Below are 19,633 nucleotides of genomic sequence, written 5' to 3' on the forward strand. Positions count from 1 at the left end.
CTATAACTGTCACACAGCGCAAAAAAAAACAGGTCTCACATCTCTATTCAACCAAATCTGCACAGTTTTAGCTGGTCAAGTTATTTGTAGTGACCGTAAAAGCAGACTTTTTGTTCTGGGTTGAAAAAGCATTCCCAAATTTGCCATTCTCAAAATTGTGGTGAACGGGAACAATGAGGAAAACATCTAATAAGGGACGAGGACGCGGACGTGGACATGGTCGTGGTGGTGTTAGTGGACCCTCTGGTGCTGGGAGAGGACGTGGCCGTTCTGCCACAGCCACACGTCCTAGTGAACCAACTACCTCAGGTCCCAGTAGCCAGCAGAATTTACAGCGATATTTGGTGGGGCCCAATGCCGTTCTAAGGATGGTAAGGCCTGAGCAGGTACAGGCATTAGTCAATTGGGTGGCCGACAGTGGATCCAGCACGTTCACATTATCTCCCACCCAGTCTTCTGCAGAAAGCGCACAGATGGCGCATGAAAACCAAGCCCATCGGTCTGTCACATCACCCCCATGCATATCAGGGAAACTGTCTGAGCCTCAAGTTATGCAGCAGTCTCTTATGCTGTTTGAAGACTCTGCTGCCAGGGTTTCCCAAGGGCATCCACCTAGCCCTTCCCCAGGGGTGGAAGAGATAGAATGCACTAACGCACAACCACTTATTTTTCCTGATGATGAGGACATGGGAATACCACCTCAGCACGTCTCTGATGATGACGAAACACAGGTGACAACTGCTGCGTCTTTCTGCAGTGTGCAGACTGAACAGGAGGTCAGGGATCAAGACTGGGTGGAAGACGATGCAGGGGACGATGAGGTCCTAGACCCCACATGGAATGAAGGTCGTGCCACTGACTTTCACAGTTCGGAGGAAGAGGCAGTGGTGAGACCGAGCCAACAGCGTAGCAAAAGAGGGAGCAGTGGGAAAAATCAGAACACCCGCCGCCAAGAGACTCCGCCTGCTACTGACCGCCGCCATCTGGGACCGAGCACCCCAAAGGCAGCTTCAAGGAGTTCCCTGGCATGGCACTTCTTCAAACAATGTGCTGACGACAAGACCCGAGTGGTTTGCACGCTGTGCCATCAGAGCCTGAAGCGAGGCATTAACGTTCTGAACCTTAGCACAACCTGCATGACCAGGCACCTGCATGCAAAGCATGAACTGCAGTGGAGTAAACACCTTAAAAACAAGGAAGTCACTCAGGCTCCCCCTGCTACATCTTCTGCTGCTGCCACCTCGGCCTCTTCTGCTGCCGCCGCCTCGGCCTCTTCCTCCGCCTCTGGAGGAACGTTGGCACCTGCCGCCCAGCAAACATGGGATGTACCACCAACACCACCACCTGCGTCACCAAGCATCTCAACCATGTCACACGGCAGCGTTCAGCTCTCCATCTCACAAACATTTGAGAGAAAGCGTAAATTCTCACCTAGCCACCCTCGATCCCTGGCCCTGAATGCCAGCATTTCTAAACTACTGGCCTATGAAATGCTGTCATTTAGGCTGGTGGACACACACAGCTTCAAACAGCTCATGTCACTTGCTGTCCCACAGTATGTTGTTCCCAGCCGGCACTACTTCTCTAAGAGAGCCGTGCCTTCCCTGCACAAACAAGTGTCCGATAAAATCAAGTGTGCACTGCGCAACGCCATCTGTGGCAAGGTCCACCTAACCACAGATACGTGGACCAGTAAGCACGGCCAGGGACGCTATATCTCCCTAACTGCACACTGGGTAAATGTAGTGGCGGCTGGGCCCCAGGCGGAGAGCTATTTGGCGCACGTCCTTCCGCCGCCAAGGATCGCAGGGCAACATTCTTTGCCTCCTGTCTCCTCCTCCTCCTACTCAGCTTCCTCCTCCTCTTCTTCCACCTGCTCATCCAGTCAGCCACACACCTTCACCACCAACGTCAGCACAGCACGGGGTAAACGTCAGCAGGCCATTCTGAAACTCATATGTTTGGGGGACAGGCCCCACACCGCACAGGAGTTGTGGCGGGGTATAGAACAACAGACCGACGAGTGGTTGCTGCCGGTGAGCCTCAAGCCCGGCCTGGTGGTGTGCGATAATGGGCGAAATCTCGTTGCAGCTCTGGGACTAGCCGGTTTGACGCACATCCCTTGCCTGGCGCATGTGCTGAATTTGGTGGTGCAGAAGTTCATTCGCAACTACCCCGACATGTCAGAGCTGCTGCATAAAGTGCGGGCCGTCTGTTCGCGCTTCCGGCGTTCACACCCTGCCGCTGCTCGCCTGTCTGCGCTACAGCGTAACTTCGGCCTTCCCGCTCACCGCCTCATATGCGACGTGCCCACCAGGTGGAACTCCACCTTGCATATGCTGGACAGACTGTGCGAGCAGCAGCAGGCCATAGTGGAGTTTCAGCTGCAGCACGCACGGGTCAGTCGCACTGCGGATCAGACCCACTTCACCACCAATGACTGGGCCTCCATGCGAGACCTGTGTGCCCTGTTGCGCTGTTTCGAGTACTCCACCAACATGGCCAGTGGCGATGACGCCGTTATCAGCGTTACAATACCACTTCTATGTCTCCTTGAGAAAACACTTAGGGCGATGATGGAAGAGGAGGTGGCCCAGGAGGAAGAGGGGTAATTTTTAGCACTTTCAGGCCAGTCTCTTCAAAGTGACTCAGAGGGAGGTTTTTTGCAACACCAGAGGCCAGGTACAAATGTGGCCAGACAGGGCCCACTACTGGAGGACGAGGAGGACGAGGATGAGGAGGAGGTGGAGGAGGATGAGGATGAAGCATGTTCACAGCGGGGTGGCACCCAAAGCAGCTCGGGCCCATCACTGGTGCCTGGCTGGGGGGAAACACAGGACGATGACGATACGCCTCCCACAGAGGACAGCTTGTCCTTACCTCTGGGCAGCCTGGCACACATGAGCGACTACATGCTGCAGTGCCTGCGCAACGACAGCAGAGTTGCCCACATTTTAACGTGTGCAGACTACTGGGTTGCCACCCTGCTGGATCTCCGGTACAAAGACAATGTGCCCACCTTACTTCCTACACTGGAGCGTGATAGGAAGATGCGCGAGTACAAGCGCACGTTGGTAGACGCGCTACTGAGAGCATTCCCAAATGTCACAGGGGAACCAGTGGAAGCCCAAGGTGAAGGCAGAGGAGGAGCAAGAGGTCGCCAACGCAGCTGTGTCACGCCCAGCTCCTCTGAGGGCAGGGTTAGCATGGCAGAGATGTGGAAAAGTTTTGTCAACACGCCACAGCTAAGTGCACCACCACCTGATACGGAACGTGTTAGCAGGAGACAACATTTCACTAACATGGTGGAACAGTACCTGTGCACACCCCTCCACGTACTGACTGATGGTTCGGCCCCATTCAACTTCTGGGTCTCCAAATTGTCCACGTGGCCAGAGCTAGCCTTTTATGCCTTGGAGGTGCTGGCCTGCCCGGCGGCCAGCGTTTTGTCTGAACATGTATTCAGCACGGCAGGGGGCGTCATTACAGACAAACGCAGCCGCCTGTCTACAGCCAATGTGGACAAGCTGACGTTCATAAAAATGAACCAGGCATGGATCCCACAGGACCTGTCCATCCCTTGTGCAGATTAGATATTAACTACCTCCCCTTAACAATATATTATTCTACTCCAGGGCACTTCCTCATTCAATCCTATTTTTATTTTCATTTTACCAGTATATTGCGGGGCAACCCAAAGTTGAATGAACCTCTCCTCTGTCTGGGTGCCGGGGCCTAAATGTGTGACAGTGGCCTGTTCCAGTGGTGGGTGACGTGAAGCCTGATTCTCTGCTATGACATGAAGACAGATTCTGCGCTGACATAAGGCCAGATTCTCTGTTACGGGACCGCTCTCCTCTGTCTGGGTGCCGGGGCCTAAATGTGTGACAGTGGCCTGTTCCAGTGGTGGCTGACGTGAAGCCTGATTCTCTGCTATGACATGAAGACAGATTCTGCGCTGACATAAGGCCAGATTCTCTGTTACGGGACCGCTCTCCTCTGTCTGGGTGCCGGGGCCTAAATGTGTGACAGTGGCCTGTTCCAGTGGTGGGTGACGTGAAGCCTGATTCTCTGCTATGACATGAATACAGATTCTGCGCTGACATAAGGCCAGATTCTCAGTTACGGGACCTCTCTCCTCTGCCTGGGTGCCTGGGCCTAAATGTGTGACAGTGGCCTGTTCCAGTGGTGGGTGACGTGAAGCCTGATTCTCTGCTATGACATGAATACAGATTCTGCGCTGACATAAGGCCAGATTCTCTGTTACGGGACCTCTCTCCTCTGCCTGGGTGCCTGGGCCTAAATGTGTGACAGTGGCCTGTTCCAGTGATGGGTGACGTGAAGCCTGATTCTCTGCTATGACATGAATACAGATTCTGCGCTGACATAAGGCCAGATTCTCTGTTACGGGACCTCTCTCCTCTGCCTGGGTGCCTGGGCCTAAATGTGTGACAGTGGCCTGTTCCAGTGGTGGCTGACGTGAAGCCTGATTCTCTGCTATGACATGAAGACTGATTCTGCGCTGACATAAGGCCAGATTCTCTGTTACGGGACCGCTCTCCTCTGTCTGGGTGCCGGGGCCTAAATGTGTGACAGTGGCCTGTTCCAGTGGTGGGTGACGTGAAGCCTGATTCTCTGCTATGACATGAAGACAGATTCTGCGCTGACATAAGGCCAGATTCTCTGTTACGGGACCGCTCTCCTCTGTCTGGGTGCCGGGGCCTAAATGTGTGACAGTGGCCTGTTCCAGTGGTGGGTGACGTGAAGCCTGATTCTCTGCTATGACATGAATACAGATTCTGCGCTGACATAAGGCCAGATTCTCTGTTACGGGACCTCTCTCCTCTGCCTGGGTGCCTGGGCCTAAATGTGTGACAGTGGCCTGTTCCAGTGGTGGCTGACGTGAAGCCTGATTCTCTGCTATGACATGAAGACAGATTCTGCACTGACATAAGGCCAGATTCTCTGTTACGGGACCGCTCTCCTCTGTCTGGGTGCCGGGGCCTAAATGTGTGACAGTGGCCTGTTCCAGTGGTGGGTGACGTGAAGCCTGATTCTCTGCTATGATGAATACAGATTCTGCGCTGACATAAGGCCAGATTCTCTGTTACGGGACCGCTCTCCTCTGCCTGGGTCTAAATGTGTGACAGTGGCCTGTTCCAGTGGTGGGTGACGCGAAGCCTGATTCTCTGCTATGACATGAAGACAGATTCCGTGCTGACATAAGGCCAGATTCTCTGTTACGGGACCTCTCACCTCTGTCTGGGTGCCGGGGCCTAAATATGTGACAGTGGCCTGTTCCAGTGGTGGGTGACGTGAAGCCTGATTCTCTGCTATGACATGAAGACTGATTCTGCGCTGACATAAGGCCAGATTCTCTGTTACGGGACCTCTCTCCTCTGTCTGGGTGCCGGGGCCTAAATGTGTGACAGTGGCCTGTTCCAGTGGTGGGTGACGTGAAGCCTGATTCTCTGCTATGACATGAAGACTGATTCTGCGCTGACATAAGGCCAGATTCTCTGTTACGGGACCTCTCTCCTCTGTCTGGGTGCCGGGGCCTAAATGTGTGACAGTGGCCTGTTCCAGTGGTGGGTGACGTGAAGCCTGATTCTCTGCTATGACATGAAGACTGATTCTGTGCTGACATGAAGCCAGATTCTCTGCTATGGCATGAAGAGACTGATTCTCTGCTGACATGAACCCAGATTCTTTGCTGTGGCATGAAGAGACTGATTCTCTGCTATGGGACCTCTGTCCAATTGATATTGGTTAACTTTTATTTTTTTTATTTTTATTTTAATTCATTTCCCTATCCACATTTGTTTGCAGGGGATTTACCTACATGTTGCTGCCTTTTGCAGCCCTCTAGCTCTTTCCTGGGCTGTTTTACAGCCTTTTTAGTGACGAAAAGTTCGGGTCCCCATTGACTTCAATGGGGTTCGGGTTCGGCACGAAGTTCGGGTCGGGTTCGGATCCCGAACCCGAACATTTCCGGGAAGTTCGGCCGAACTTCTCGAACCCGAACATCCAGGTGTTCGCTCAACTCTAGTGAATACCCCTATACACGGATGTACTCTTCTTAACGTCTAAAACCATATGGAGCGCTCCAAAATCACCCGAATCTGAAGTGGAGAAGACGGACTGACCCGCAGCCATCCAACACGTGGCACGCCAACTGTGCCCTTCTCCAGCGCACAAAATCTATATGGTCTCACATATAGAGGGGGAAACTCGGAGGTAAGAATGTTCTGTGCCCGAGACCACGTGGGACGCCACTGCAAGCACTAGACCCTAATTCCTTATCTGCAAACTGTGAGTAATACTGTAATCTGTGCGCATATTATCGGAGAGCGACATAACGAGAACATCCGAACCTCTATATAGATCTCTATGAGAGCTGTGGGATGTGATTTTTATATTCCGATACGGTCATCCATGTGAGATCTGAGGCTTTGAGCATATTTGTATGAAGAAGACTGCGTATCTATCTGGATGAACATATTAAATGCCCTGAATGACGTCTGATTGAGAACCATCGACAGTATATAAGACACGTAAGTGGGATACAGATGTAGCAGGGTTAGCACTCAAACTCTTAACTCAAATTTCTTAAATCATCGTGTTATCTTGAAATAAAAGCCACTGAAATGCAATTGAAGGTGTTTGCTTAGTTTAGATAGCACATCTCAGAAATCTCGGAAAGCATGAGTGTTAACTCTACCTACATCGGTACAACATATCTACAGAGATAATGAACATGTAATGCAATCGATATCTGGAAGCAGATCAATAGCAATTGTATACAACAAGCGCCATTTGTGATTGCACAACTATGAGGATTTTGGAGATATAATATACATTGATTTAATATACCGATTAAGATGGGGCTGGAAGTTGAATTTACTATTGTGTATGTCTGACACTGAATATATGCTCTCCAATTGAGTTTATCTAATATATCTTGTGCAACAATGGTTAATATAATTCCAGCTTAATATCTCCACTGCAGGATATTTTGTGCACGACTATCCATATCTCTATTCTATATTTCTGCTATTTTTATTTAATTTTATTATATTTTAATATTTATTTCTATGTCTATTTTTATATGCAAATAAGTCACATAAATAAACTATTTTAAATAAACTATTTTCTATAGTGATACCAGAGGTGGAGTGCCAATCTCTTTTCACAAACTCTTTAATCTTTACTTTTAGTGACTGGGTGAGTCACAGAGATTTGTGCACCCGTGCTGCCATTTACATTTCCCATCATTTTGATACCGTAGACTTGTTAAATGCACTGCAGCAGATCCAGTGCTCATATAACCATTTCCAGCCATGGTGCCTTCATAGTGCCCACCACAATGCAGCAATAATATGACAAGTCCACTACACATGCATACAGTATAGGACATTTACTCCTTCACTGCTCTCTTTTCTCCTTACATAGAATGTTAAATGTGAACAGTCAGTTAATGTCTTTTTGCAGAACAGGTATGATGACGCACACCACCCTTGGTCGAAAGGAAAGTCTTTTGGTCTCTGTCAGTTGATTTGGGGCCTATTGCTACATTTGGAATATATCTCAGGATCTTTTTGAGTGCATATGTTGATGAGTGCATCATTGGCCCTGATGAAGTGTTGTGTCATGGTGCACTCCCTCAGGCTGTTGCTCCCTGAGGATCGGTGCAGTGTAGTTTTGAAGAACGACGTCCGAATTAAACATATAAAAGTCTGTTACTAAGTGCAACTAAGTAGAACTTCAAATACATTCATCAGCAGCAGATTTTAGGTGCAACCTCTATTGTACCAGTAAGGATATGGAGGCAGGTTGGATAACTGCAGTTTAGCACTTGGGTGGTACAGGCCTAATAACGTTCTAAGTGATGGGTGTCTTGGCTGTAATCCTTTACCTGGCAGCGGTGTCTTTAGTGCTGGTCGTAGCAGTTCACTCTGCCTTCTAGCATCTCAAGAATTCACTTGAGAATCTGTAACAGGAGGAGCTCTGCAATGTGCTTCCTCTCCCTTCTGTCTCTGGAAATGACCCCCCCCCCCCTTCCAGAACCAGCCCACTCCAACCAAGAGGGAAGGAACAGAATGTTTAGCCCTGTTCCTTGTTTACCCTTTGCCATCCGTATCCTGTACTACACATACACTGAATGTGTTCACATAACTAATTCATGTGAACTGAGCCTTATGCCTTCCTAATACTGTTCTGTAGAAAGGCACCGCATGGCGGCACTAAGGGTACCTATGACTCATGGGCTGCTGTAGAGTAGGAACCATTAAATAGATGAATACTGTGCAATTAATGTAATGTCATTTCTGTGCTGCCCTAGTCTGCCCTCCTGTGATGCCATTATCTGAGAAGGGTACCGACGAAGCAAACTTGTCTTCAGGCTGCATGTAGTAGGTGGTTATATCATCTGTAAATAAAAGGTGAACATAATTAAAATCAATGGCGACATTTCTAATTCATGCACATACAAATGTATGACATTTGCAGAGAAGTGATGAGCAGGCAAATCCATTCCTAGAATTTGTACAAGGATTATGCTATGCCATTTATTCCTATTCCTCTTACTAGGCAACGTTTTTGTGTCTATCCAAACCAATCAGTTTTACAGGAGAGGGCAGTTTTCTGAAGTTCTTGTCAACTTTCAGAAAAGTTAGTGAAGCTTAGCCAAAGGGGGAGGGGGCTCTATTAGTCTGGAAAATTTAGTTAATTCACATCAGGAACTGGCATAAATTATAGCAGAAATCAAGAGCAGCTGGCATAGGTTTCATTTTCTGCTGTGCATTGTGTTAGAAGGGTTTGGCTGAGATCAGGGACGGCAGCCTGTACTAGTAATAGGCCTAAGCCTGTAATAGGCTTACAGTCCGATTATTAGTATATTCCAATGCAGGCCTATAGGTGGCAGAACTGCATTGGAATATTCTGAATTCAGTATTCTATAATGTATAGATATGATTTATAGAGTACAAGATGCAATCTAATGATTGCATATTATTGCCACTTATTGTTTTACTAGAAAAAGTAAAAAATAAAATAAAATAGCAAATGGAGTAATTTAATAGTACAACTTGTCCCGCAAAAAGCAAGCTGTCTATGTGAACAGAAAAATAAAAAAAGTAGCGGCTCCGGGAAGGCAGGGAGTAAAAACAAAAATGCAAAAATTTAAAATCACGAGGGGCTGAAGGGGTTAATATATCTAATCACACTCAGTAGATATTTTTAGCACTTAGCCTGTGTAAGACAATTTATTTTTGAATCTTTGAATTCACATTAAAACAGCATAATAAGGTGAACTCTAGCACACATGACTTGGACTAATCTATAAGAAAGATTTGGAGCTCTGTATCAGAGAAATAGAGCTCCCATTGATATAAAGAAATTAATCAGGATAGATGTCATTCTCTATGGGACTACTGTAGATAGCAGAGCACTGTATTCAGCTATCTCCAACAGTCCAATAGAGAATGAATAGAGTGGTAGGGCGCATGCTCGACCTACTGTTCCGTTAGAACAGGGGAACAGGACCCCCATTCTCGGAGCTGTGAGCTGCGATTGGCCAGCGCTGCAGCAAGGGACACGCCTCATACAAGAAATCAGTCAGAGGGAGCGCAGACACCGGAGCCTATACCGGGCGAACGGAGCGGCGCCCAGACATACTAGTAAGTGCAGGGGGACCCCTGGGCGCCGCTCTGCCCACTGATCTAGTTAGTTTTTAGTTTCTACACTAGTGAAAGGTCCTCTTTAAACACTCCTCCAACCTTCTAGCCATCTTTCCCCCCAACACAGGTCCTTCCCCACTGAGGTGCAGCCCATCCCTACGATAGAGCCTGCAGCCGACAGAGAAGTCGTCCCAGTTGTCCAGGAACCCAAGCCTCTCCTTCCTACACCAGTTCTTGAGCCACTTGTTAACCTCCCTAATCTCCTGCTGCCTTTCTTGTGTGGCTCGTGGTACCGATAGTATTTAGGAAAACACTACCTTTGAGGTCCTTGCCCTAAGTTTGTGACCTAAATCCCTAAAATAATTTTTAACTCTAACTTTGGCATTGATTCCGATATGGACCATGACTGCTGGATCTTCTCCAGCCCCTCCCAATAATCTGTCCACCCGATCCGCGATGTGTCGAATTCGAGCGCCAGGAAGACAACACACTGTTCAACGATCCCGGTCTTTGTGACAGATTGCCCTCTCTGTAACCATAATAATTGAGTATCCCACTACCAGCACCTGTCTGGTCTGCCCTGCTCTCCTGGTCCCCTGCTTAGGAAGGATCCGGCTGCAACAGTGCTGTCCCTGAACTCACACCCCCCTCATCTGCCAACCTTGCAGATCCTGCAAACTTGTTGGGGTGTGTCAGATCAGGGCTAGCCTCTAATCGCTTTCTAACTGTTATCCAGCTAGCTACCTCACTTTCCTGAGCCTCCATGCTACCATCCTCCCCCACATCTACCCTATAGAGTGCTTGCTCAGTGAGCAGCAAACTCTTTTCCAAATTCTCGCTTCTCAGTGTTGAAACTCGCCCGGTTTGATACTCGATGTGCGATTCCAAACGGGCAATTTGCTCACATTTTGAACAAAGATATGCACCCTCAAAAGGCTGTTTCCGGACTGCATACATTAGACAAAATGTGCACTGGACTGCGCTGTCAATAATGGAACACATACTAAATGGCGATTACACAAGAAAAGAGAAAAAATACAATACAGTGCAGTGATAAGAATGTAACTTACTGCAGTCTCCTCCTAAAGTCTGGGACTAGCTACACTAGGGCACAATAGGGCCAAGTAGCAAAAGGGCAAGGTTCCGGACGGGGTCGTTCTTATTAGAATGGGTGCTCCGTGAATAGGATGCTAGGGCCGAGATAGCACCCATATATTAGGGCTGTCTAGGTACTCTTAACCCATTAACACCCCTGCCGGGCCCCACTCGCTCTTTTCCACAGCAAACCTTCCTGCGTTGGACATCTTTAAAGACCAGAGGACCGTGGCTGAAACGGTAGGACCACTGGTTACTTATGGTGCCGCCGTGCACTAATTTATTTTGAATCTAAAGGTGCCGCCGTGCACCAAGCATTTTTGTATCCCTTGTGTCATTATGCACTTTTTCTTTGTATCTAATTATAGCACTTAGGGACTTATTCTACTTTAATAATTAAAAGTTAAGTTTTAACTAAAAATCACCATTACTACCCCGTTTATACAAATTCCAAAATACTGGTGATCAAGTCATCAACTAAGCATATAGCTTCTCCTAGCTGTAACCTCCTCCTAAAGTCCCTGAATCTCAAGTCACGTCATCTAAAGTCACACACTTAATACAAACACACACTGGAAATCAAACACGCGAACGCACGCAAACTCACATTGTTTGACTGCTTGTATAAGTGCAGCTCTCAAACCAGACTTCTTTTTTCATCTAGATTCAAAGGACTGAGCTGTCCTCAAGACTGGCTATTTAACTTCTCCTAATCAGATAGCCACACCCTACTACTCACCTGTGCAACACCCTGGAGAAGGAAGAAAAAAATAAATGTATCACAGTATACTTTCAGCTGCTATGAAATAAACATGACAGCAAAAGCAAGTCACAGTGTATAAACTAGACTGCACTGCTCTGACTTAGTAGCGAGTACAATACTCACATATAGCTCAGCATTGAGACCACCATCAATCCTGGTCAAGTATCCAACGCCTTTGGCTGTAAAACAATTCCATATCATAAGAGTACTTTCACACTTCCGCTGCTGGATTCCGGCAGGCAGTTCCGTCCTGGGCAATCTGTATGCAAACGGATACCATTTGTAGACGGATGCGGATGCGGATCCGTCTTACAAATGCATTGCGTTGTCATCCGGAAAAACTGATCCGGTATTTATCTTTTTTACTGTTTTAAAGTTCTGCGCATGCGCAGACCTCAAAACCGGATCCGTTTTTCCGGAACACTTGGGGCCGGATCCGGCATTAATGCATTTCAAGTGTTCCGGAATTTTGGACGGAGAAAATACCACAGCATACTGCGGTATTTTCTCCGTCCAAAAACCGTAAATGGGACTGAACTGAAGACATCCTGATGCATACTGAACGTATTGCTCTCCATTCAGAATGCATTAGGATAAAACTGACCAGTATTTTTCTGGTATTGAGCCCCTAGGACGGAACTCAATACCGTAAAAGTTTAACGCAAGTGTGAAAATACCCTAAGTCTTCCTCCACAGAACTTCACAGTTCCTTCAATTTTTGGTTCCATTAGCCACCTTTTTCTTCCAGACCCATTTGCACCCATCAGAGTCCAGTCTATTGACTTTCTTCTTATCGCTACAAATCACCCGCTTCCAATTTTCTACTATCCACTGTTTGTACTTTTTTGTAAACTCGAGTTGATGCTTCTTATGATGATATTGAAGTCGAGGCTTCTTCACCATTTTTTGGACCACCATTCCAGACTTGTGTAATGCACGTAGCACAGTGTTTGTATGGACGTCTGTGATCTCACTGTTATGAAGCATATGAGCCACCTTCACTGCCGCGTTTGTTGTGCAGAACTAACAGAACTTGTGATGAGCCGACATGTTGACTCCGATATTTTGCCTGGACATCCACCTCTTGGCGTTTCAATGGATGTACGGATTTAATTTCATATTCTTCCAACTGTCATGACGCTCACTAGAGATGAGCGAGTCGAAGCTGACAAAGTGGAATTCGTTACGAATTTCAGGAAAAATTAGATTCGCACCGAATGCGAATTTCCTCAAGCTTCGTAGTAACAAATCACATTTTTTCTAAAATGGCTGCTGCACGTGTGAGGACATGGAGAAAGGAAGTCTGGGAAGGCGGGATCACCCATACTGACATGCATGCAGCCAATCAGCAGCCAGCCAGCCCTGTGATGGCAGCCATATAATTACGGCAGCCATCTTAGATTCTGCCATTTATCAGTGTACTTAGTGCAGGGAGAGACTTGTCAGCAGGCGCTAGGGACAGTGATTGAAAAATCGTCATTGTGCTAAAAAAAAAGATTTACAAGTTCAGGGAAAGATTATTCAAGGTGTAGGGAAAGGATAGGGAGGAATCATTCGACAGCATTTCTGTTGAACAGGGTTCAGTCAGGGAGGTGACAGCCTGGTTAATACGAAGAATTCGATTACACTTTGCTGCACTGACTGGGGATCCAAATTGCTATTATACAGCTCTGTAATTCCAGCAAACTGTTCTTCTTAGGCTGCAAGTGCTGTTTGATACAGGCATTAACAGGGTTCATGACAAGGAAATATTTCTACGTCTTAGGCTACTTTCACACTAGCGTTCGGAGCGGATCCGTCTGATGTTTCATCAGACGGATCCGCTCCTATAATGCAGACGTTCGCATCCGTTCAGAACGGATCCGTCTGCATTATAACTTAGAAAAATTTCTAAGTCTGAAAGTAGCCTGAGCGGATCCGTTCAGACTTTACATTGAAAGTCAATGGGGAACGGATCCGCTTGAAGATTGAGCCATATAGTGTCATCTTCAAGCGGATTCGTCCCCATTGACTTCCATTATAAGTCTGGACGGATCCGCTCGCCTCCGCACAGCCAGGCGGACACCCGAACGCTGCAAGCAGCGTTCAGGTGTCCGCTCACTGAGCGGAGCGGAGGCTGAGCGCTGGCAGGCGGATGCATTCTGAGCGGATCCGCCTCCACTGAGAATGCATTAGAGCTGAACGGCTGCGTTCAGGACCGCTCGTGAGCCCCTTCAAACGGAGCTCACGAGCGGACACCTGAACGCAGGTGTGAAAGTAGCCTTATTTGGCCTTGTGCGGTGCAGTTATATGTTCTAAAGCATTTTTTGGCTTGTATTAGTGGGAAAAAAGGGCTTATTAGCCGTTGTGTGTTGAAGTGCAAAAATGACAGCCCTTTTTGTTGTGTATTAGAGGTAAAAGTAAAATATATTTGCCGCTCAGCGGTGCACTTATCTGTTTTAGAGCCCTTTTTTGCGTGTATTAGTGGAAAAAGGAAAAATTTAGTTTCCGCCTAACGGTGCTGTTATCTGTTTTAAAGCACTTTTTTGCGTGTATTAGTGGAAAAAGGAAAAATATCTTTGCCGTTTAGCGGTGCAGTTATCTATTTTAAAGCCCTTTTTTGCGTGTATTAGTGGAAAAAGGAAAAATATAGTTGCCGCTCAGCGGGGCAGTGAGATATTTTACAGCCCAGTTTGCCGTGTATTAGTGGCAAAATACAAATATATTCGCCATTCATAGTTGTACTTATCTGTTGAAAAGCTTTTTGTTTAAAAATAGAAAAACATTAGGGCCTAATTGCCGTTCAGCAGTGCAGTGATATATTTTACATCCCAGTTTGCCGTGTATTAGTGGCGAAATACAAATATATTCGACGTGCATCATTGCACTTATCTGTTGAAAAGCTTTTTGGGTACAAGTAGAAAGAAATTAGGGCCTAATTGCCGTTCTGCGGTGCAGTGAGATATTTTACAGCCCAGTTTTCCATGTATTACTGGCGAAATACAACTATATATGCCTTTCATTGTTGCAGTCATTTGTTGAAAAGCCTTTTGTGTAAAAATAGAAAAAAATTAGGGCCTAATTGCGGTTCAGCGGTGCAGAGAGAAATATTACAGCCCAGTTTGCCGTGTATTACTGGTGAAATACAAAAATATTTGCCTTCCACAGTTGTAATTATCTGTCGAAAAGCCTTTTTTGTAAAAATTGAAAAAAAAATTGTGCCTATTTGCCGTTTAGCGGTGCAGTGATATATTCTAAAGCCCTGTTTGCTGTGTATTTGTGGCGAAATTAAAAAAATTTGATCTAACATTTGGTTATTTGATCTAACAGTATGTGAGGCAGAGAAGTGCCAGGCCCAGCACAGGGAGTGGCAGAGGCCTAAATATTTCTGGCGCAGGCAGAGGTCGCAGCAAGTAAGGGGCTGTGGCAGCAGGGGTCACTTCGAGAGGCCTGAGCTCCAAGTGTCAGCTAGCGGTCGTGTCGTGACCAGCAACCCAGCGGCTCTTGAATGGTTGACTCGATCTTCGACTTTGTCGCAACTTACATCAGACACCCCCAGCCAAGAGTCATTGGGTTTGTCAGACACAACCCTTAGTTGGCATGGCCAGGTAGCAGGCCCTGTGCCCACACCTGTCATCAACCTGCCTCTGTCCTTTTCTGTTCCCTCACCGCGAGAAGTATTATATGCTGTAGGCTCAGCTTCACTTTTCAGCAAGGAAGAGCTACTAGAGGGCGGTCAGCAGCTACTGCCCAGCCAAGATCTTGATGAGACATCCGCCGCTTCCTCCGCTAGGCGGACAAGTAGTGATGAGGAGAGTGTGTGGGAGCTGGTGTTGAGAGCGGTCAGACTCCTGACCCAGAGACTGTTGAGGAGGACATCAGTGACGTGCAAACACTACTCAATGATGATGATGTAGCTGATTGCACTTGGGAGCCGGGTGATGAAGAAACTTCATAATCATCAGGAGAAGAAGGTGTCAGCTTGCCTATGAGCCAGAGGCGGAGCCAACAAGTCGCTAGCGTGGCCGGGAGTCAGCAGGGTGGCAGCAGTGGGAGGTCGGGAGCCAAAAGTGCCTGGGGTAGACCACCCGCTTCGCGGGAGCCTACCTTCCTGGGAAGTAGTGGTGCAGGGGCTTAAGGAAACAGTGGTGGTAGCAGTCAGTCAGTGCATAGTGTTGGTGATAAAATCACCTACTCGGCGATGTGGCCATTTTTTTTAAGCCACCAGAGGAGGTGAACGTGGCCGAATCTGTGGGCAGAGGATGAAGCGTGGCCAGGGTGCCAATGTTGGCACTACGGACCTGAGTCAACATATGCAGCATCACCATAAAGTGGCCTGGGATAACCGTGGCTCCGATGTGGTGGGCCAGCCTGCCGCAGCAACCGCTGCATCGCCCAGTGGCACACGCCCGGTTTCTGGCAGTCAAGGCTCTACCACCTCAGCAGAAGGGAGCTGTCTGTCCGTACCATCATCTGCCGGTGCTGATGCTCCTGCTCCTCCTCCTCGTCACGCATTCCATCAGCAATCGATCACCGAAGCGATTGCCAAGAGACAACAGTATGCGTGCACGCATCCAACGGAGCAGAAGCTGAATGTGCTCCTGTCCAAGTTGCTGGTGCTGCAGTCCCTCCCTTTCCAAGTGGTGGACTCTGCACCTTTCAGAGAACTGATGACTTGTGCAGAGCCGAGGTGGAGAGTCCCAAGCCATCATTTCTTTGCCAAAAAGGCAGTACCAGCCCTGCACACACATGTAGAACGGAAGGTGGGCCAGTCCTTGAGCCTTTCTGTGTCTGCCAAAGTGCTCGGCAGCGCCGACGTGTGGGCCTGTAAATACGGTCCTTTACGGCCCACTGGGTGAATGTGGTTCCTGCACAGCCACACCAGCACCTTGGCCAGTTGATGCCGCTTCTGCCTCCACGTTGCCACGCCATTGTCCAGCGACAATGTCCACCTCTGCCTCCTCATCCTCCACCGTGTCCTCAGCCTCCACTGCAGGGACAATGCACAGTGCCCCTCCGGCATACCACATGCGCAGGGCATGGCGGTGTCACGCTGTTCTGCACCTCGTTTGCCTGAGCGAACGGAGTCACACAGGGCAGGAACTGCTCCATGTCCTTCAGCAAGAAATCGAATCCTGGCTTTCTCCGCGACAATTGAAAATTGGAACCATGGTGACTGACAACGGGAAGAAAATTGTGTCGGCGCTGCGTCAAGGAGGGCTGAGCCATGCGCCCCGCATGGCACACGTGTTTAATCTGGTTGTCAAGCGGTTCCTGAAGTCTTCCACCCATCTGCAAGACATCCTAAAAATGGCCAGGAAACTTTGCATGCACTTCAGCCACTCGTACACCGCAAAGAATACCCTCCTTGAGCTGCAGCGGCAGAACGGTATGCCCCAACATAGGCTGATATGCGACATTTCCATCCGTTTGAATTCCACACTCCATATGTTGGACCGACTGTACGAACAGAGAAAGGCCATTAATGATTTTCTGATGATCCAATCGGACAGTAGTACTCCCCTGTGTAATTTCGATGTCAGTCAGTGGCAGCTCATGCGTGATACCTGCCGTTTGCTCAGGCCTTTCGAGGATGCTACATTATTTGTCAGTCGCCAGGACTACGGGATGAACAACGTCATTCCACTGCTTCATGTCCTGGAACAGATGCTGCTACATATGGCTGTTCAGGGGACTGGAGATGAGGCGCCTAGATCTCACGGCCACATGCGCCCTGTGGGGGCTGACAGGGCCGCTGATAGGCCAGTACAGCTGGCCCAGTTGTATCGGGCCCGGCTGGCAGGGGGGCCCGGGCAGCCTCGACATAACCAATTAATGTTTTAAAAAAAAAAAAAAAAAAAACCTCCACAGCCCTGACCGCTAGTTTAAATCGCCGCTCAGTACCTGCCTGCTTGCTCCGTTTGTATGCGGCAGCAGGTAGGGACTATTTCCTCTGTTTCGGGCGCGGAAGAGTATCTCTTCTCTTCTCTCTCCCGCGCCCGCTCCTCTGCTCTGCTCAGTCTGCTCTGCAGAATCAAGTCCCGGCCAGCTTGTCGGCTGTTTTTTTTCTCATGGGGGTCATGTGCGGCGTGGGGCTGGCCTGTCTGGGATCGTCTAGAAGTCCCGCCTCCGCACATGACCGCTATATGCCCAATCACAGCGCGACGGGAAATACGGACCATGGTGGCGGCCTGGCGGGAGACAATCAGAGTGTGAGCTGCAAGAGCTGCGGTCTTCCCCTCCGCCTGTCTCTCTGCTCTGTGTCCCTCGGCGGCAGAGGGGCAGGGCAACTCGGTTCTAAGAGATGGGAGCATGGAAGATGGAGGTGCAGTCTTACACCATGGAGCGGGCTGCAGGTGGATGGCGCAGGCGGGGAGTCGGGACAGAGGTAAGGAGGACGGGTTTGAACCGAGCTGTGGGGAGGGGGTGTGTGAGTAGTGCAGGAAGTAGGACGCTTACTGTAGGAGTCAGGGGGGTCAGCATCTCTGTCAGGTGGGGGTCAGCGTCTGTGTCAGGTGGGGGTCAGCGTCTGTGTTATTTTGGATAATAAAACTTATAACTGGCTGGAGAAAAATAAATATCAATTGTAGACAAATCTGCATGTTGTTTCAAGGCGGCGTCTGGGGAGGGGCCAAGGGCGGGGCCAGGGGTGTGGCTGAAGGAGGGATCAGGGGGTGGAGCTGAAGGGGGCCCCGTCATATATGCTGTACGGGGCCCCATGATTTCTATCAGCGGCCCTGGGGGCTGAACTGGAGGAGGAGGAGGACATTGGAGCACAAGCAATGTGTAGCGAAATGGGTGGTTTTGCTACAAAGGTCACAGGAGAGGATGAGCAGGAGCAGCCAGAGTAGCTACAGGATGATGTTAAAGATGAGGCGGAGGACCCAGACACACCATGGCAGTATGCAGTGGAGATGGAGGCAGAGAGGCTCTCCGTGTCACTTGCACAAATGGCCCGCTGCATGCTGACTTGCTTGGGTAGTGACAGCCTAATTGTTACCATTTGGCAGAAGGATGACTTCTGTCTCTCCACCTTGTTGGACCCTTGCTACTGGTCCAAAATGGGGGCCTTTTTTACACCCGCTGAGAGGGAGGACAAACTGAACTACTATAGAGACATCCTATGTAGTGAGTTGGCCGCTGCCTATATGCGCCATCTCCATCCTTTCGCAGGTCTTACCGGGGGGCCCTCTGCGCTCACGTTCCTCTGCCTTGGCTGCTGGTTAGGGGTGGGGTGGCAGGAGCAGTACCAGCTCCATCAGCAGCAGCCTGAGTGTCCAGTCGCTGATGAGCATCGAGTAGAGTTGAGCGGACACCTGGATGTTCGGGTTCGACGGGTTCAGCCGAACTTCACAAAAAAGTCTGAGTTTGGGACCCGACCTTGGCCCCGAACCCCATTGAAGTCAATGGAGACCCGAACTTTTGAGCACTAAAATGGCTCTAAAAATGCCATGGAAAGGGCTAGAGGGCTGCAAATGCCAACTAAATGTGGTTAAGAGCATGGCAAGTGCTCTGCAAACAAATGCGGATAGGGAAATGATTTTAAATAACATAAAATACGTAAAAATTATAATCTTGATCTAGGAGGACGAGGTCCATATGGAGTAGGAGGTTGAGGAGGCAGTAGATGTGGTGGTGTAGGTGGATGTGGTGGTGTAGATGGAAGCGGCGGTGGAGGAGGAGGAGGAGGTAGCTTACACTGGTTTTTAGTTTTAAATTTATTTAATTTTGTTTAAATTAGGGTACACCCCAAAACATTGGATATCTGCTCTATCAACTTTTGATGTTCTTTTCTGCGCCTACCATGTTGATCACAGTTAGCGGCGAATCAGGGTTCCACGCCGGAGAGGTAGCGTGAGAAAGAGAGACCACATCCAAGGGAGATCAATAAATGAAATTTAATTGTGATTGAGCGGAAATGTGGGAGAAGTTATTAAAATGGAAGAATCGAAGGAAAGGAGGGGGCGTGCGGCAATTACCCACTCTTGACTTGGGGAGTTAGTGACAGTAAATAACAATACAGGACTCTTAAGATGCTCTGTTATTGGAATGATTAATAAAAAATTATAGGGAATGTCACTGGGGTATTTAGGGTTTGGAAACGCTAGACAGGAGAGGC

This window comes from Bufo bufo, chromosome 5 (assembly GCF_905171765.1).
Source record: "Bufo bufo chromosome 5, aBufBuf1.1, whole genome shotgun sequence".
Taxonomy (NCBI): Eukaryota; Metazoa; Chordata; class Amphibia; order Anura; family Bufonidae; genus Bufo; species Bufo bufo.